The sequence below is a fragment of the Phascolarctos cinereus genome, unplaced genomic scaffold (genome assembly GCF_003287225.1).
Source record: "Phascolarctos cinereus isolate Bilbo 61053 unplaced genomic scaffold, phaCin_HiC Scaffold_4;HRSCAF=312, whole genome shotgun sequence".
NCBI classification, from domain to species: domain Eukaryota; kingdom Metazoa; phylum Chordata; class Mammalia; order Diprotodontia; family Phascolarctidae; genus Phascolarctos; species Phascolarctos cinereus.
Genome location: NW_027555847.1, coordinates 91,162,039 through 91,181,678, shown reverse-complemented (window position 1 = coordinate 91,181,678; position 19,640 = coordinate 91,162,039). Strand labels below are relative to the sequence as shown.

The window sequence follows — 19,640 nt, the reverse complement described above, 5'->3', positions numbered from 1 at the left end:
TAGTGGGGAACATAGAGGACAGAGTTCTTGCTGGTCGGGATTCCTCGTTATCTAGGTGATCTTGGACAAATCGTTTCGCCAGGAAGCCTTTTTCTTCATCTTACACTGTGAGCCCCTTGAGAATAGGGACTGCCTTTTGCTTCTTCTTGCATCCTTAGCCTAACTTAGCACAGTGCCTCTTACACAATAGGCGCTCAATAAATGTTTGCGGATTGAAAGTGAGGGGTTTGGACCACGCTTTTAGATCTAACTGATGATGATATACCAAGTGTTCCAAAGGGCTTTTTTGTTGTTCAGCCACGTCCGACTCTTCCTGACCCCATTTGGGATTTTCTTGGCCAAGATACTAGAGTAATTTGCCATTTCCTTCTCCAGCTCATTTTACAGATGAGGAAACTGAGGCAAACAGTTAAGTGACTTGCCCAGGGTCACATAGTTAGTAAACATCTAGCTGGAGATTTGAACTTAGGTCTTCCCGACTCCTGGCCCAGTGCTGTATCCACTATACTACCTAGCTGCCCCTCTGAAAGTCTTAGTAAAGTTTTTAAACTCAAAACTAAAACAACTTTTAGCTTTAAAAAAAAATGCACTGAGACTTTTGGGACACTCTATATAATGTAACTCCAGAAAGCTGACCCTTTAGCTTTGCATATTCAGTTTGTATTTCTAAATGAACAATAAATTGTGAATCGACTCTTCCCCAGTGCTAAGCTCTGGTCAATGTGGAAGAAAGATTATGATATTATACTGTATATTATGTAATATATTATAATGTATTCTGTAATATTTTATACTGTATTTTATATCATACATATAGTATATATAATATATACAGTATATTATTATATTATAATATTAATAATGATGATGATAATGATGATGAATGGATGGATCACCCTCAAGGATCAGCTCCTCAAGGGGAAAAGCCAGTCTTTTGTCTTTCTTCATTTCCCCGGTGCTTAGTGCCTGGCACACATAGTAGGGCCTTAATAAACGGTTTTTTGACTGACTGATGATCTAGCACTTCTGTAGAGCTTGAAGCCTTGCAAGGGGGCTGTGCCTCTATCATGATCTTATTTGATCAAGACCAGAAGGAAGGAGGCAGCTTGACTTGAATTTGGCCAGCCAGGGTGCAAACTTCCAGCTGTGACATTTATTGGCTGTGTGGCCTCCAGGAAGTCATTTTGCCATTCCAGGCCTCAGTTTCCTTTAAAAGACAGAAAACTTAATTTGAGCTCCAGCTGTATCAATAGAGGCACAGCATCCGGAAGGAGAGTCAAAGTCCCGGCTGGCATCTCCCCAGCTGGAGCATCATGTCCCGTCCCTTAGGAAGGACCTTAATAAGCCAAAGTGGGTCTAGTGGAGGCGGGTGACCACACTGGGAGAAGATGCCGTGTGAGAACCGGTTTAAGGAAGACTTGGGGAGGAGATTTGGCAGCCTAGAAGTGTCCCCAGTTGACACAACCCTAGCATGTAAGCATTTTGGGGAGAAAAATTTCAAACTAAGAATGGGGAGAGAGGTGTTGAAGAGAAGCATTTCTTTCTTAAAGCATTTCTCCGGGGAATCAATTAATAAACAAGTCAGATTAGTAAGCTGGGGTAGGATGGCAATCTAAAAGTGTTTTTTGTTTGTCGAGCTTCGATTTACTAAATTTACGTGGCCGAAAAACGAGGCCGACCACCACCTGCCCGGGCCCGATAGAGGGTACTGGGAAGTAGGGCAGGGAGCGGAAGAGATCTAGGCCGCATGCGCAGCCTGCGATCTCCGGGTCCAGGCCCCACCGCGCCAGGGAAGCGGTCTGACCTAGGCAGGGCAGGGAGAAAAAAAATAGAGGTAGCACGCGTGCGCATAAGAAAAGTGGAAAGGAGTAGGAGAGCGGCCTGTGAGCGTGCGCATAAGGCGGAGGACGTGGAGGGCCCCGGGAGCGAGAGGAGCGAGGTAGGAAGGGGCCAACTGGGCTCGAAAGCGCTTAGCCCGCAATCTTGAGGGAGGGAGGGGTCAGGGGATAGAGGGAAGGGTGGGGCGGGAAGTAGGGGAGTGGGCGGAGCGAAGCGGTGACGCAGCCCGCCGATTACCCAGCCCCCCCCACGGCCTTCCCTGGCACTGACGTGGCTGCCGTCGGGAGCCGCCATCTTGTGGGAGCGAAACCAACGCCTGGAGAGCCGATAAAGAGAAGGAGCGGCAGCCGCTCACGGGTGAGGAGACTGGAAGCCCGAGGCTCAGGAGCGGAGAGGTAAGGCGAGGCCCCCTCCGCCACTCCGGGCCCCCGACCTGCAGCGCCGCGGCCCTCGGCCCTGGGGGTCCGGGCGGGGGAGGTGACGGGAGCGAGGCCAGAGGCCAGAGGCGGCCGGGCCCAGGCGGGGCGGCCCTCGGCGAGGAAGGCCGCGGCTCCGACTGAGGGAGGCCCACGGGGTGTAGGCCTGTGAGGGGGTGGCCGGGAGCGCGGAGCCTGGGGCCGGGGCAGGGGCGGCGGGAGTTGGGGTGGGGCAGGGAGGCCGGGAGCTCGGATCTCCCTCGACGCCGGGGGCTTGGGTCCCGCGGAGGCGAGAGAGCCGAGAGCCGGGTCGGAGAAGCTCCTTATAGCTCCTGTATGCCAGGCAGGAAGGCCCAGGGCCGCCCCCCCGAAAGCCTTCCTGTTTCCTCCGCGAGACCAGGGGTACGAGCTGGGGGGGGGGTGCGGTGGGTCCTGGGAGTGTCTGCGGACCTTTTAGTATTATAGCGTCTGAGCGAATGGGGGGGGGCTTAGAGACACTGGAGGCCCACCCTCGCCGTCCATCGACGAGGAAACTGAGGCCGGAGGGATAGTAAGTGTCAGAGGCAGGATTTGAACTCTGGTTTCCTTCTCATACGCTTTGCATAGCTTCCTTCGCTCTTCCTCTTCCACCCCCCCCAAAAAAAAGTCTTAATATTAATAGTATTAATACAACCTCCCGCGGGGCGGAGACGGTGGGTCAAATGCAGTCCTAGAGTAGATCTGTAAGGGACCTTTAAGACCACTCTTGTAATGCCTTAGTTTTACCGAGGGGCCATATTTAACCGAAGCCCAGGGAGGCCGAGGCACCCGAGTGAGAGTCGGGGCTCGTCCCTCGGACAGCCAGCCTCCATTTCCGCCTGCCCGGGCCTGATTCTGGGGGCTGGAGCGGGGATACAGGGGTGGAAAAAAGACCATTCCCTTCCTGCCCACAGGGAGATTACAACGTAATGAGAGACCAGAGACCGGGGCTGGAGAAGGGGAATGAATTGAGAACCGAAGGGTTTGAGATATTTTGCGGTGGAGGAAGAAAGCCGAAGGAGGAGTTTTTACCAGCATATCCCAGTTTCTCTTCCTTATCAGGAGAATCGGAACTGGGGACTGGAAGCGCCCTCGGTTTATAATAATACCTTGATTATGTAGCATTATATGAAGTGCTGTATAAACTCTTTTTAACCTCACACCCCCTATAAGTTTAGGTAGTAAGAGTATTATCAGCCTTGTATTTACGGGTGAGTACTCCGAGGACTGGGAGGTGAGGTGACTTGCCCAAGGTCACACCACTGAGGAAGCTGGGACTTCAACCCAATTCTGTGATTCCACTTTCAGTTCTCACCTTCTCTCCAACCCTCGCCCACCCCATGCCACACCTTGGGTAAAGGGAAATTGCCTTCAACGTTCATAGAAGAACCTAATTTAACAACACTACAAAGTGAATGCCTTATCATAAAAATTTAGTGTTTGGACACTTTTCAGGGAATATGGTGTCCTTTGTGGCTAGTATTATTCCTACTATTGGTGGTAGTAACAGACTTTTTCTCCTAAATGTCAATGCCAGAACCCTGGTGATAGACAAAAAATATGTATAAGAATCACCATGTAACAGTGAATGTTTAACCTGAATATAAAGACAGGGATGAAGGAACAATTTTAGTCACTCTGGAGGTGACTCTGCTGAGCACTTCCTATTGCATAATCCTAGTTGTGAGTAGCATATAAAAATTTAATTCCAATAATAACTTAATTACACAGTACTTAATATTAACTAATTTATTCAAACAACACCTTAAGGTAGGTGGCATTTTTTCCATTTCAAAGAAGTAGAAAGTCAAAATTTAATAGAATTTGTGAAGCTTGAGTGATATTTGAAATTAAGTTACCGGAGGATTTTCAGATGCCACTAGAAATAATTCCTAGAATTTGTCATCATGGAGTTTTAGACATAAAAGGGTTGTTGTGATCACGTAGTCCACTCTGCTCATTTTATAAATGAACATTTGGTTGGGGGAGGGAGTTTAGTGACACACCCAAGGTCATACAGTTAGTATGGAGCTTGTGGTGATGGAACAGTTTTCTGGTTACTGTTTTAGAATAAGGTGTCAGCACTTTGTAAAATACTAATTTTATCCTCACCTTTTCAGCAATGTTTCTAATCAAGTATAAAACATACTATTACACATCTAACTGACCTATTCTAGTCTTAGGTATCATTCTTTGCCTAAGCTAAAACTAAGTATTATGACAGCATCAATTTATCAGTTAACTTTAGTTTTTAGTAATAGTCAGTGGTTCAGATGGTTAGACCTTGAAAAACCCAGTGTTAGTTGGGGCCAAAGTGAAAAGGAATTTAATGGTTTAAAAATGAATCACAGGCCTAGTTTATTTATCTTTACATGTTACTGAAATATGCTATTTCCAGTACTTGGGGGATACACTTTTAAAGTTATTTTGGAGAAATATATGGACAAAGTAGTTTATACATGTTACTCAGCTCACCAATTACAACCCCTGAGTCTTAAGGTATGTCTGGCTAACTCAAAGGGATGTCACAGATTTTCCCCTTGCTTCTGTTCTTTTGAAAAGAAAAAAAAAGTTTGTTTTAGCATATTCTTAAATGTTATTCAGCATTTAAGGGGACCTGGTGCTGTTACAACTCTAAAAGCTTGGGAATAACTGAACTAAGGTTTATAGTCAGCAGTTGCTCTACACCCTAACAGTTCTGCATTTTTAATCATGTGATCTAACCATTCACTTTACCTCTTACACAATATGACAAGGGCATTCCACACACCCTAGTGCCTGCTAACTCATAATTAAGATAAGAGTAACTTGGAACAAAGGAAAGTTACAATCCTAACTTTTCCCTTCCCCTCTGTAAGTGATTAACAGCAAATTTTGATTTGGAGGGAGACTACTTGCAAAAAAATGGTTTGCTGCTGTGGTGAGCCTTTTAAAAAAAGACAAAAATCAAGCAGTTACATTGTATGCTGTGTTGTATACTGCTATCTTAATGTTATAGGTGTATTTTTGCTTGAAACAGACTTGATGTTTGCATTTTGCTGGTAGATGGGGTGTTTCCTTTTTTATTCTTTTGTACTATTTGACTTTATTATCCTTCTGTAATTAGTTTATTGAAATTGTGGAAGCGGCTGCATTTTGCCGGTATACCTCCTTGAGAAAGGCTTTGTTTTTATTAGTATTTTAGAGTAATTTAGAAATTTCGGTCATAAAATGTGGGCTGCAATTTGAAATTAAAGAATTCTGTTATCAGGGTTGGAGTTTTGACAACCCGCGTTGTACTTTTAACGCAGAGGTGGAATTTCTGCAGGATACAATGTGTAGAGGAGTACTCGGATCAGAATGAGACTTCATACTTAGATGGTTTGGTTTTGTGAGCTTATAATCAGAATTTTAGCTAAACTTTTACACTATTCTGACATTCCTTTTAACAGTTGTATGAATCTCATGGTGAGTTTCAGAGCTGCTGTAGTCATAAGTCAGTTAATTCCTGTGTACTCAGAACCTGCCATCCAGTTTGTATTGTATGACTGTATATATGGAAATAAATAGAAATAATGAAAAGGATTAAATCTTAGTTTTCTTACTTTTTATATTACTAAAGTTTTATTGGAAGGGGAATTAAAAATTCCTAGTTTGGTTTTTGAAATTCATTCTGAATTTCTTTCATTATAACTGTTCCCCATTAGCATAGGTAATGGAGAATTATAAATGTTTTTCTAGCTTACCTGTGTCTGAAAAAATGATCTTTTGGTATTAAAAAAAAACCCAGATAAGATAGTACTTTGGTTATATTGAACATTATTCTTTTCTACTTGGAGAAGTAAAAGTGCTTACAATAGTGAATTTTCAAAATGTTTTCTCAGAATTTGTAAATATGAGTTACAATTGCTTTTAGCTGATCCTAGGTTTATATATATATATGTATATATATCTATATACCTTCTAATTTTTACAAATGTTTTCATAATACAATGACATTTCACCTATCCAGAAATATAAAAGGGTATGTTTGTGTATGTTATTTATAGGATAGACCCTCACAAAGAATGTTTTAACTTTACAGAGGATTGTATCCAGGATTTTGAGCAGACCAGAAGTTATAGCCTGACAGTGAAAGAGGAAAATGAAATACTTTCTGAAAAGTAGACATAGAAACTGGAAAAGCACAGCTGTCAGTGCCACTTAGGATACCTATTCCTTATTATCAGTAATTGATTACAGTATGACCCTGAATAAGTTGTTGTATCACATTGTATGCTCTGCATGAGAAAGCAGGTAAATTAACAGAGGTTAACATAGATTTCTTGTTTTATTTTCACAACATCCCTGTGAAGCGAACGTAAAATGTAATATTTTACATATTACAGCACCATAGCTCTAAAGACATAAAGTACTCAGAGGGCATCTAGTCCCATCCCCTTCGAATGAAACCAAGGCCAAGAAATGAAATGACTTGCCTTACATTATATACAAGTAGTAAGTGGCAAAGCTGAGATGAAATGACTTGCCCATGGACTGACTATCCCTTATACCACATAGCATTGCCAAACATTGTTCTTCCTCTTCAGTAGATCTAAGCATCCTTCTGGCCCCTGTTCTCCATTGACACAGCTACCATCCTAGTTCAAACCCTTATCACCTCTTACTTGGACTAATGGTATAGCTTCCTGACTGACCTCCCTGCAGCATGTCTCCCTTTTCCCTTTCCAATCCATCCTCCATACGGCTACCAGTGATATTCCTAAAGCACAGGTTTGATAATGTCACACTCTTGGTTCCTTTTCTCCAGGATCAAATATAGATTTCTTTGTTCAGTATTTAAAGCCCTAGAAAACCTTTCTCTTACCTTTTCCAGCTTCGTATACACTATGATCCAGCCAAATTGGCCCTCACCAGGATATTACATCTGTTTCTAAGTAGCTGGTGGTGCAGTGGTTAGAGCACTAGGGCCTGGACTTAGGAAGACCTGAGTTCAAATTGAACCTTAAAACAGTTGCAGGCTGTGTGATTCTGGACGAGTATAGTAACTATCTTCCAGAGTTGTAGTGAGGATCAAATGAGATGGTATTTGTAACTTAGAAGAGGTTTACAAAGCATCTTCGTAACACTGAGGTGGGTTATAATTTTTCTCAAGGTAGAAATCATAAAACATGTACATAGGATCTTGAGCTGGAAGAGACTTGAGGCCATCTAGTTCAGCACCCTAATTTCTGGAAACTTGTGACTTGCCTAAAATCACACAGAAATGGAGGTGGTATTGATTCCAAAGTCAGTGCTTTTCCCTCTGTACCATGCTGCTCTTTGTGTTTTTAACTCTGAGTACTGAATATTTTCCTTTGACAGATTTCTTTTGTTCCACCAATTTAAATGGATAGGTTCAGATAGGTAAGGCCAGAATTTTTTTCCCCCTGAAAATAAGATTGGATGGTAAAAATGCAGGTATAGTTATAAATGTGCCAACAGGAGAACAAAGAATGTTCTTTTTAAAATTGCTGTTAAAATGATTTTCCTATGAAGTAATACCTTCCTACCTTTTGCAGATGAAAGAGAATACAAATACAGCTTGGCATTTAACTGACTGAATGCATTAGTTTATGCTTAAAATACTATGCCAATTAGTAATTTGGGCAGTGAAGTTAACTGGCAGATATTAATAACTTTTGGTATTTCCAACTTCTGTTGAAAGTGATATAATCTTTTCAAAATTATAGACGTAGTTAAATGAAAATGTGTACGTATGCTGCAGTTGATGATGGCTGAAGCCTTTGCTTAATAACTTGGCGGTTAGTATATTGGTAGAAAATAGGAAAATCTTTCTGTGATGACATATCTTAGGTTTGTCTAACATACTTGCCTTAGGCCAAAAATATTAAACCATGTCTAGGTATTCGTTATGTAAGCAAGAATATCGGTGCACTCTTGAACTTAAGTGATCATTCTGATAATGATTAGTTTTGGTGTTCCTTGACAAAATTGTCTTCTGATGACATTAATTATAAGCATGTATAGCAGGAAGGGACCTCAGAAGCCATCTAGTCCAACTATGTCATTTAAAAAAAATTATTTTAAATCATGAACTTGACAGATATGAAATTTTCATTATACGAAGAACAGAAAAATAGGGTTGTATGTAAAACTGTGAACTTGTTAGGTAGTTTTTTAAAAGCTGGATTCTATGTTTAACATACTAATGAACTGCCATGTCCCCTTTTTTGAACTTTTTGTATTTTAAAATTTAATTGTAGTTCTTTTTTAATCACTACCTACTAGCTGCGCTCTCTGCAATGTCTCCCTTCCAGACAGAAAGCCCACTTTTATGACAAGTAAATATAGTCAAGGAGAACACATTGTTCACACGTTGTCTGAAAATACAGAAAGCTTGCTTCGTTAGTCATCATCAGAGTCTTCTGAAGTTATAACTGGTCATGGGGTTCAGAGTTCTTAAATTTTCCAAAGTTATCTGTTCCTCACATTATTCCAGTTATTGTGTAAATTATTCTCCTGGTTCCATTCATTTCGCTCTGAATCAGTTCAGTCAGCCAGTAAACATTTGTTCAGCACCTACTGTGTGCCAGGCACTATGCCAAATCCTGGGGATACAAAATGAGGCAGAAGACAATCTCTGCCTTCAAGAAGCTCAGACTCTGAAGTTCATACAAGTCTTCCCAGATTGCTTTGAATCCAGCCCTTTTTATGGCATAATGGTGTGGATGGGTACCAATGTTGTTTCTAGTTCTTTGCAACAGAAAGTACTCCTGTAAATATTTTTGTATGTAAGGATCCTTTTTCCCTGATTTTGGCATCCTCTCTTAGAGTATGTGACTTGTAGTGATATCATTGAGTCACTGTATTCACTATTTAGTGACTTTTTGGGACTACTTCGAATTTGCTTTTCAGAATGACACCTCTTCCTCCCATTTTACAGATGAGGAAACTGAGGCCCATGGAGGTCATACTGGTGGTATTGAGTCTGAATTTGAACACAGGTCCAGACTTCAAATCCAGGACTTTTCCCACTGTACCACACATATGTCAAAGCACTATTCATTGACATCACCATAATCTGATTTTGGAAATGTCGATGGACATAAATTCTCCTGTAATACTTTTTATCAGATTCATTGATTTGGCATCTCCTTATTCTATTCTAATCCAGTTTAAGAAAACATTTATTAATTGCCTTCTGTTTCAAGGCCTTGGGTTTTGGGAACTGAGACAAAGTGAAAAAGTCTTTTCCCTGAAAGAGTTTACATTCTACTGAGGTGTATGTAGCATGTGTGAGTATATACTGGAGAGAAGAGGAAGAAAGCTTTAAACTAAAGGGATCTGGAACAGAGATGATTTGTGAACTGACCCTCAAGGCAAGGAGAAGGAAATGTATTCCAAGCATTTGGAGTGCAGCCTGTACTTTGAGAATCTGGAGGGCTGAGAAGTATCCTGGTACGTACAGTGAGAAGGTGTAGGATTCAGAGTCAGAGGACCTTGGTTAAAATCCTTGTTCTGCTATTCATTACCTTTGTGAGTAGTTTAGGTCAGTTAAAACTCATTGGGCCTCAATTCCTCCTCTGTAAAATGAGTGGGTACCTCTAAGCACTTTCTAACTCTAAACCTTGAATTTTTGAGTTCAGGGAGTGGCAGGTAGGTCCATCCCCATTCTGTTAATGAAATGATGTGGCTTTTTTCAAAGAATGACACAATCACACCACCTTTTACACTTAGTTGTTTTTGTTGGCCTTTTGAGGATTGTTTCCTAAATGGCATGCTTGCTGAGCTCTGTGACCCTGGGTAGATGGATCATTTAAAACCTCCCAGTGCACCAGCAACTTTCTAAGAATGTAAGTTGAAAAGCAGATACCTCTCTGCTTTGGTAGGGTGAGTTTTCCCATTGGGATTTATCACAGTTTCAGTCTCCTCCCACCCCCAGTGGCCTTGGTATTCAGTAGTGTATATGCTGAAGAGGAGAGTTGGGGGTGGGGAGTAGAAGGGAGGCCATAATGATTTTATAGAAAAGGCACCATTCATTCTTCATAGGCTTTCTGGGTTAAATATTGCACCAAAAAGATGAGGATACTTCAATGTGGGTATTGGTAATGTAGAAATAAAGATGCCTAGTATGTGATGTAAACTTGGCATTAAAAGGCTATAGAGGAAGAAATAGGGTCCCCAAAGATTGTACAATCAGAATTAGGCATTTTAGTTATCTTTGGCCCGGCCAGACAACCCTGTCCTTTGCAATCTGTTCAGGAGACAGAGGGACCTTAAATGATGTCTCCTTGTTTTCCCAGGTTCTGCCTTTATTCCATAGCAATGCATTTACTTTTTGATGTTTTTCCTCTTCCTTTATTTACCTTGAGGAAACAACACTTCCTCCTTACTCCCCCCAAAAAAATGGTAAAGTACAGATATTTTGGAGTTTGTTTTGTTATGAGGATAGTATTTGTTTTTGTTTTGCCTGAAAGGCAAAAAAAATCATATTTTTTGTTTTTTTAAAGTGGCATAGTCCTTAGACTTCCAACTTTTGATGGCAGTTCATCTGAACGTCCTTAAAAAAAATCATTTTGTAATCCCAGAGAAAGCAAACCTGAGGAAGTTATGTTGGCTATAAAAAAGAACCTCATTGCATCTTTATGTGTGTTATCATTTCATACAGGATTGGGTATTGTAATATACCTTCTTTGGAGAATACCCCAAAATAGTAACATGTTAGTAAAGTCACTTCAAAAGTTTGTGTTTAAAAAAAGTTGTTTATAGTTGACTTTACATTTTATTATCTTTATGATTTGAAGTTGCCAAATATGTTAATTTTTGGGTTTAGTAAAAATATCTTATATCTGAGTTGTACACTCTTTATAGTCACAATCTACCCTATCCCTACCCCCACCCTACCACTTCCTGTAGTGCTGGCTTTGTGACCCTGGATAGGTCTTTTAAAACTCCCCATTGTTCCAGGCATAGGTAGAGGAAGTTTTCCTACTAGAAATTCTCACAGGAATTACTTTTTTTCCTTTTTTTTTTTAAGGTAATTGGAGTTAAGTGACTTGCCCAGGGTCACACAGCTAATGTCAAGTAGCTGATCTGAGGCTGAATTTGAACTCAGGTCCTCCTGACTGCGGGGCTGGTACCCTATCCACTGCGCCACCTAGCCGCCCCTAGGAATTCTCTATGCCTATAAAATCACATCTGGTTTCCCCCCTCTTCCCTTCCCCCCCAAAAAAAAATTTTTTTAAAACATTCTGAGTTTCACAAATAAGTGATGTGTAGACTGGTCTGATAGATGCCTGTGGTTTTTACTTTGCTTTGTTAACTTTAAGAGGCTAAGGCTCTTTATGTTGAATTGTGTGGAGTGTTTGGTTTGGGGGGGAGGGGCTGATGATTAAAACTAACCTTGAGTTACATCTTAAACTTGAATATTTTCTGCAGTCCTAGCAGCTCGATCTTTGCTTACCTGTTTTAATAATATCTAAGATGAACCAGAATACAGCATGTTTGAGAGACCTCTAAGAAGAATTATTTCTCCAATCTGGTTTTTAGCATACTTTTGATGTTGCAAGTACCATACGTTTTCTGTTTGGTTGTTGTTATAGTTGAGGATCCTAAAAGATTTTGATATTCTGTACAGTGCTTTACTTAAAAAGAGAGAGAAAAGCATGCAGCTATTAAACTTCGGTGCTTTTATTCAAACAGATAAATGACTGACTTCATGCTTTTCGTTGGAAGTGGTATTTTCACTTCCTTTTGTAAGTTGTTCAAGTTTATGTGGTGCTGTTAAATATTTGCCATCTTCTCTGGAGGAAGATTCAGTAGAAATCATTAAAGTTATAAAAGGGTGTGGTTAGGGTGAACATGAACTTGGAACAAGTAGAAAACTAAAGCTATTGGGACTCTGGGGAAGCTGAAGAAGGTAGTTTTCAGGCACATAAAAGAAAGTGATATTTGTTGGGTAATACAGTAAGAAAAGTATGGGGAAATTAAGAAACCTGTTTGATCTCCTTTTTACAGATGGAAAATAGACCCAGAGAGAGTAACATGCCCAAGATCACATAGAAGGGTGGAGTGGTGATGGTGATGGAGAATGACCAAATGATTCTGTGCAGTATTTCTCTAAAGTTAAGAAATTAGTTGAGATGGCTTTTGAGTCTTTCTTGAAATTCTCAATTATGTCATAGAGCAATTTTTTGAAATATGTCTGAAGGTACACCACTGTTAAAGGCAGTGGGCTGTCTTGAAACGGGCTAGAATAGATGGACCGTTGGTATGAGCCTTTGTGAAATTTATTATGACCCATTGACATACTTTAAGGAACAAAGAGAAGAATTGCTACCTTAGATCAAATTTTGGGGGTGGGGGGGGCCGAACTAGTTGACCAAATGGGCAAAACAGAAACATTTAGGAGGAAAGTGAGTCCACATCCATAATGCCTGAGGGAAATGCTTGGTGTGGTAAGACATTTCACTTGAGCTTTAGAACAAATTGTGAAACATTTGAGGAAAAGATAGTTAACGTATAGCCAGAGAATAAGAAAACGTGATGAGAATTAGAGGTTGTCAACAAAATTTTGATGGCTTAATGGTTAGTGGCCCTGACTGAGCTATAGCTTCTGAAAAATGCTAAACGAAACATGGATGTTTACTGGGACAGACCATGCTAAACAAACGTTCTCCTCCCTCTTTCCTATTCTCCCTTTTATTTCCTCTCATGTGGTTAAGTATAACAGGGTATGTTTTTGAAAGTCATTCAAAACAAAAAGATCAATTAGGTGGCATTATTTATCAACTGTTTTGTTTTTATCTTAATAATAACGTTTTGTGTGGAAAATATAGAACACTGAAGGCATTGGAGCCAAAGTATAGCAAACTAGAGTTGCATGTACCCAGAAAATCTTAAATCACTTTAGGTCTCATAGCTTGGAAAAATAATATACCAAAGTACAGAACCACCATTTGTGATCTTTCATGGAATTTTGGAGAAATTTGAAAATTTTCAGTAGATGACTTGATCCTGAGAAAAATTCTGGAGACTCTCAAACTGATAAGTTGTAAGTACTTAGAAGGGGATGTACCAAATCATTCCAGATTTATTGTGCATCATTTCTGTTTCTGACAAGGTTGCTAGACGAAAGTTACCAGATCAGGGAAATCCTTGTAGTCATAGTATACCTAAGTATAACATCATTGTAGACAGCTCGGAAGAACTGATGGGAAAGAGGTGTCATACTTGAAAGTGAGGCTCACATTGTCATGTATAGTTTGTTCTGTTTAGCTATGATTTGTTACATATAAGGATATTTTTTGGTGGGGTGGGGGAAATGACTGATGTAAGAAAGAAAAGAACAATAAAACATGTTTTTAAAAACCTTAAATGGTAGTGCAGTTAGATGGATGTGGTATGGTTTGACCAAATCCAAAGTATTGGTTAATGAATCAGCCTCAGTCAGGAAGAATGAGGGTCCTAGGTGAAGACTTTTGTCCTTCCCTCTATTCCATTGGGGACTTTTATCAATGATTGACACATTGCTTGAGGTCTCCATTCTGTCCCAATCTTTTAGTTTCCCATTGCCTTCAAACATGCCCAGATTTCCATAATTTAAAAACCTTTGCTATTTCCTACTGTCCCCTCAGGCTATTGCACTATTGTTCTCCTCCCCCTTTCAGCCAAACTTTTATAAGAAGGACACTGTCTGCATTCTTTGGAAGGATAAGCCAGTTCCAACTTTGTCATTATTTGCCTTAATCAGTTTGACAGCAAAAAGTATGCTTAAACATATAGGTATTAATGTTAGCTTCACAAAAACTTAATTGTAACCCTTCTCAAACCTTGTTACTGTATTTTTTCATGTTTGTATAGATCTAGATCTATTTAATTTTTTCTGTAGTTGAAATCTATGTGAATACAGACCCAGTTTTACTATTTTGGCTTTTAAATCTTTCCATGTTTCTGTGCAATCTTAAAGTCGTAAAACTAGAACTCTTATTACATTGATATTCCATACCCTATAGCCATCCTCTAACCACTGGTCATTTAGGTTATTTTCAGTTTTTGTTCTTAGTAAAGGTTCTTTACTTTTTTTGTTAAATATTTTTTCTATAGTCAACTTTATTTTCTTTGAATTACTTTCTAGAAATATATTTATTCCCACTAGTGGAATTAGTGGGTCATAAATGTGACATGATTTTTGTGGCTTCTATATCACATAGCCTTCCAAAAAGAACATGCAAATAAGTTGCCTTTTAAGCTTTTTAGTTTTATTATTTTTGCTTGTTTTTTGTTCCTATAAAACCAAACCTTGTCCCAAATAATTTTCGATTGCTTTGATAAAGAATTGTTTTCCTCCTTCTTACATATATAAATACATGTATATGTGATGCATATTCTGTTTCTAGGTTTTATTTTCTTTGTGTTGGTATAATTTTTTTAATGCATGCCTAGTGCCAGATTTTGATGACTGCTGTTTCATAATTTAAAATCTGAAAGTATAAGTTACCCTTGATCAACTCTTTTACCAGTATGTCCTTTGGTATTCTTGTTTTCATTCAATTTTATAAAATATATTGATGTTTTAGTATGAAACTAAGTCCATAAATTGGAAACCCATCCCTTTTTTTAACCTCTCTTTTATTTGTCATTAATGTCTAAATTTTTCCTTTATACAGGTCCCATGTATTGGTAGTTACATATATTGTGTGTGTGTGTATTTGATTGTTATTATAAGTGGGAGTCTTGTTCTAGGTATTTATTGCTGCAATATGGAACTACAATTGGCTTTTAACAAATTGAACATCAAAGCACTTACTATGTATAGGGTCCAGCAGGTAACATTTCTATAACGCTTTATATACAAAATGCTTTACATATTGCTGTCACTTGATTCTGCAGCAGTTCTGTGGAAATACCATCCATCTTATAGATAGAAAAGTGAGGCCCCCAGAATTTGACTGTATTAATGTCATAAACTAGTATTTTAGTAAGGTTCAAATCCTAATGTCTCCTGAAACTTCAGTCTGCTGTTGTTTTCACATTGCCCCTTACACTGATCATCATTTTATTACAATTTTAAAATTATACATATTTTACAGAACATTCATTTTAACAAACATTAAGCAACCTGTTATGTGCAAAGCATGGTGGGGGGTTTAACTTTAATCTCTAGGAGCCTATAGTATGGTTGGAAAAGACATGCTGTATATACATAGATAAGTATAATCCAAGATAAGGAATGTTGGGTGCAAATTTAAGACCCAGCCAGAGCTATAATAGGGATATTTGAGAAAGAGGAGAGAATACTTTCATTTGGAGAGATCAAAAGTACCACCTGAGAAAGGATTTGAAGGAGGTATGTGATCTAGACATTGGAAGCAAGATGTCAGGTTCAATTTAGGGATCAGCTAATAGTGCAGTTTTGCTGGACTGTAGCATGTGTGAAAAAGGAGGTAATGTGACGGAAGTCTGAAAAAGATAGATTAGAGCCTGTGGAATGCCTTCAGTGCCAATTTAAGAAGATTTTGTTTCTGGTTTTGTTTTAATCAGAGTACAATTTGGAGCCAAGGAATTTTTAATCTGGATTTATTTTATTGTAGTGATAAAAAGAAACTACTTGTTGAAGGACTTTAACAAATATCTTTTAAATTCATATCATCTTAGTGGTCAGAGATTACCAGTCTGTAATATTGGGATTGTGAAATGCAGGGCTAGATGACGGTATAGTAGTAGGTTAATTTGTAGTTAATTGAAGGGCCTTACCCAAAGGGCAGGACAAGGAGTTTACAGGAAGTTCAGTTTCAGCTCAATATAAAGAAAAATGTTATTACTAAAAGAACTCTGTAATTTTAACATGGTGGCTGTTACCACCATGCAGACTGGAAACCATCTATTCACACATAGTGAAATTCTTGCCCATATTCTTCCGTAGATCCACTATAGAGAATCCATCCTTAGAGACCTTCATGTAGGTCTTTTTATAGTTTGAAGAGTACCAATTGAGCTAGTAGGCTGTTCGCTTGTTATCTCTGTGACCACTCTACCGCCTGTTATGATTATATATTTCCTTAGAGAAATCCCTTAAGCCACTGTGAGCACAGATAATTATTGGAAATACTCTATAGCCTACTTGTACTGAGCTTGCATCTCCATTGTCTATTGGATGACAGTGAAATTTGAATTCCATGACAGTTTGTGGTGTTCTGAGATTCTGTCATCAGAGAGTATTGTCAGGAGAAGGTTTATTTAAAAGAAGGGAGTTTTTTGCTTGGGGGAGAGAGCTTGTGATCATATGCAGTATCTTAATTTCATTCTATTCTGCTCTCTTCCTCTTTTTCAGTTCTGGGCCCAACTGATTTTCTGTTTGTACTGTGCGTCCCAAATCCATATATTGATGTACTATAATTCAATGAGCTGATTATCTAACTGCATGTTATAATCTAGACAATAGGCATTTAAAAATCCATTTAGTTTTTTTCTGTGTAGATTGTTAGACTGATCTCTTCTGAATAATCTTAGGTCTCATTGAGGAACTCCTGTGATATTTTGGGGTTTGTTGGTGCGTTAGGCACAATATCCACAAGCAGGAACTTTTAGAGGACCTCACTATCAATAAGGAATTCCCTCTTTTACACGGGTTGACCTCTGGTGGTGGTGGATACCTTTTGCAAGTATGTGTCTCAGTGTTTTATAAGTCTGTGCTGCATTTGAACTATTTGTGCTTTTAGGAGAATCATTGGACAGTATAATCTCTGGTTGCATTTGTCAAGGAATATTTTTGATTTTAGCATATGCCTGAAAATTTCCATTGGAGAAGTAACTTTAAGGCTGTGTTTTGTTCTGGATCAAATGTTTTATTATAACCAGTTAATGCTGGGATTTTGTGTTTTATGATTTTCAGTTAGTTGAATGTCATTTGTAAAGAACTGATCTGCTGTGTACAACTGTTTCAAAGATGCCTACTTGTTTCTTTCTCATACTTCCATCAATCATACATACATTTGATTATTTTTCTAAAAATGAGACATTGGGCCTTTGGGTTACTAGTTATTGATATTTTCTTCACCTTTTAGGGGCATCAGTATCATTTGTGATTTCTACTGCCACCACTTCCATTTTCTTATCTTGCCTTCCTTGAAATAAGTTGTGCCACGATCCCTCAAAATCAGAACAGGTTTTCTCTGTGTGCTTGGTAAATGCCATTTCTACTAGGAACATGTATAGAGGGAGAAACTGCTAATGTAGATCTACCTTAGTTACTGTACAGTGGCCACAACATAGTAAAAACAGTAGTCAACATACCCAGAAGTTCATCAGAGACAAAATTTTTAAAAAGGACTCAGTAATAAAATCTGTTACCTCAGATTTCTACACACAAATGTGCAAAGTATGGATATTAAGATGAGCTAAGAGGTCCTATGCAAATTTTACCTTATAAATATTGCTGAGACTTGGGATAAAAACCATGTCTGGAATATGGATCAGTAAAGTTATACCTCAGTCAAAAGAAATATGATAAGTAAGTGGAAGTGGGGATAGAGTGGTATTGTATAATAAAAAGTTAAACTAATCAAGGAAATCTGGGACAAAAAGGGAGCAAATATTTTGGTGGAAGATCAGAGGAAGCTCAGGCAAAAACAGTATTGAATTTGGAGCATACTACAAACCACCTGGATAGAAAGAGGAAATTGAAGAGGAGCTTGAGAAAATGTCATAAGCTTGGCATAAAAGCATAATGTGGTAGCAATGGGGACTTCAGCTTTTTGGACACTTGATGTAGCTCTCTCTGCCAAAAGCAGAGCAACTGGTAATTTCTTGACTTGCTTTTAAGATAATTTTCTCTTTCAAAAAGATAAAAACAAAACTGAAAAAGAAATTCTCAATTTCGATATAATTTACACCAACAAAAAAGAATGACTTACTGGGAACTTTGAGAAATGGCCATTGCAATTTAGATTTGGGGGGGGGAGTTAAGTGACTTGCCCAGGGCCACACAGCTAGTAGGTATCAAGTGTCTGAGGTCTGATTTGAACTCAGGTCCTCCTGACCCCAGAGCCTGTGCAGCCCTGACCATTTTAGATTTTGATAGAGGAGAGTTAAGTTTGGCATAATCTGACATATACCTTGGATTTTGGGAGAGCAGATTTCAAAGAATTTGGAGAAAGAGTAGGTGGACTCAGTGGACTAAAATTCTACAGAAGTAATTAGATGAGGAGGAATGGGAAACCCTTCAAAATGAAATTATGTTGGGGTTTTTTTGTGGTGTTGTTTTTTTGTGTTTTTTTTTAAGGCAATTGGGGTTAAGTGACTTGTCCAGGATCACACAGCTAGTAAGTGTCAGTTGTTTGGTCTGAGACCGGATTTGAACTCAAGTCCTCCTGACTTCAGGGTCGGTGCTCTATCCACTGTGCCACCTAGCTGCCCCCAAAATGAAATTCTGAAGACATGAAAAACCCAGTACTGATCAGGAAGAAAGAAAGAATACTCATCTAAAGAGACCAATGCACAGGGAGCTCACTAACTTCAGATTTTTAAAAATGTATGTACAGAAAGTAGAAGCAAAGTTTGATCCTGAAGGATACAAAAGAACAGTATCAGGAGGCCTCACAGCTCCTGGGCAGAAGTTGATAAGGAAATTTGAGGATAACAAGAAGCAGACTGGTTTTTCTTTTCTTTTTTTTAAAGCTTATATTAGGGAAATAGGAAGACTAAAGAAGGAATTAGATGCTTAGAGTAGGGAGGGATAATGATAACTGATGGTGAGACTGGAAAACTAAGCTATTCACCTCTTTGTTTTCTTCTCTTTCCTTTGCCAAAGAGAATTTTTGGACTGGAAAGGACAGAGCAAAAATAATGACTAATAGGGAGTTGATACTTAATATAAGTAAGGAGATAGTAGGACAGCACCTAGCTTGCCTTTGTTGAGTTCAAGTCACCTGTCCCAAACGAACTGTGATTTCAGGTAATGAAAGAACTGGTAATGTGGCACAGTGCTGAATTTGCAGTCAGAGAACCTGGATTCAAAACTTTTACTCTCTGATAGTGGTTAAAGCAACTTAATCTACCTCACTTGTAAAATGAATAGTTCTGACTAGGTTGACATCTAAAGGCCTTTCTAGCTCTGAGTCTTACATGAGAGCTGAGCCACTGTGTGTGTTAAAATTGTATGTTGTCCTCCTGACCACTGCTACCCCCCTCCCTCCATAGTAAGTTTATAAGTAGCTAGTATAAAGGGGCAGTAGCAGGAAATAAGATTACATAGGGGAACCTGGAAGTCACAAAGCTCAAAGGAGAGCATAATTTACAAAGTGTATCATGTATTAACCCAAAAAATCACATCTTGATGATTAATATGTGTGGAATTAGAAGATATCTAGTGTCTGATGTCAAGGT

General features: G+C 39.1%; 1 protein-coding gene across 2 annotated transcripts in view; it reads left to right on the top strand.

The window, feature by feature from the left end:
- Positions 1-1,914: 1,914 nt before the first annotated feature.
- ARF1 (ARF GTPase 1) overlaps positions 1,915-19,640 on the top strand; it is a 31,803-nt gene continuing 14,077 nt past the window's right edge. Inside the window, exon 1 of one of the 2 annotated variants that reach the window (XM_020999075.2) lies at positions 1,915-1,939. The gene's annotated coding sequence lies outside the window, so the exon portion shown is untranslated. Of the gene's footprint in view, positions 1,940-2,086; positions 2,235-19,640 lie in introns of those variants that run through there. The other variant, XM_020999074.2, reaches the window with a different exon arrangement.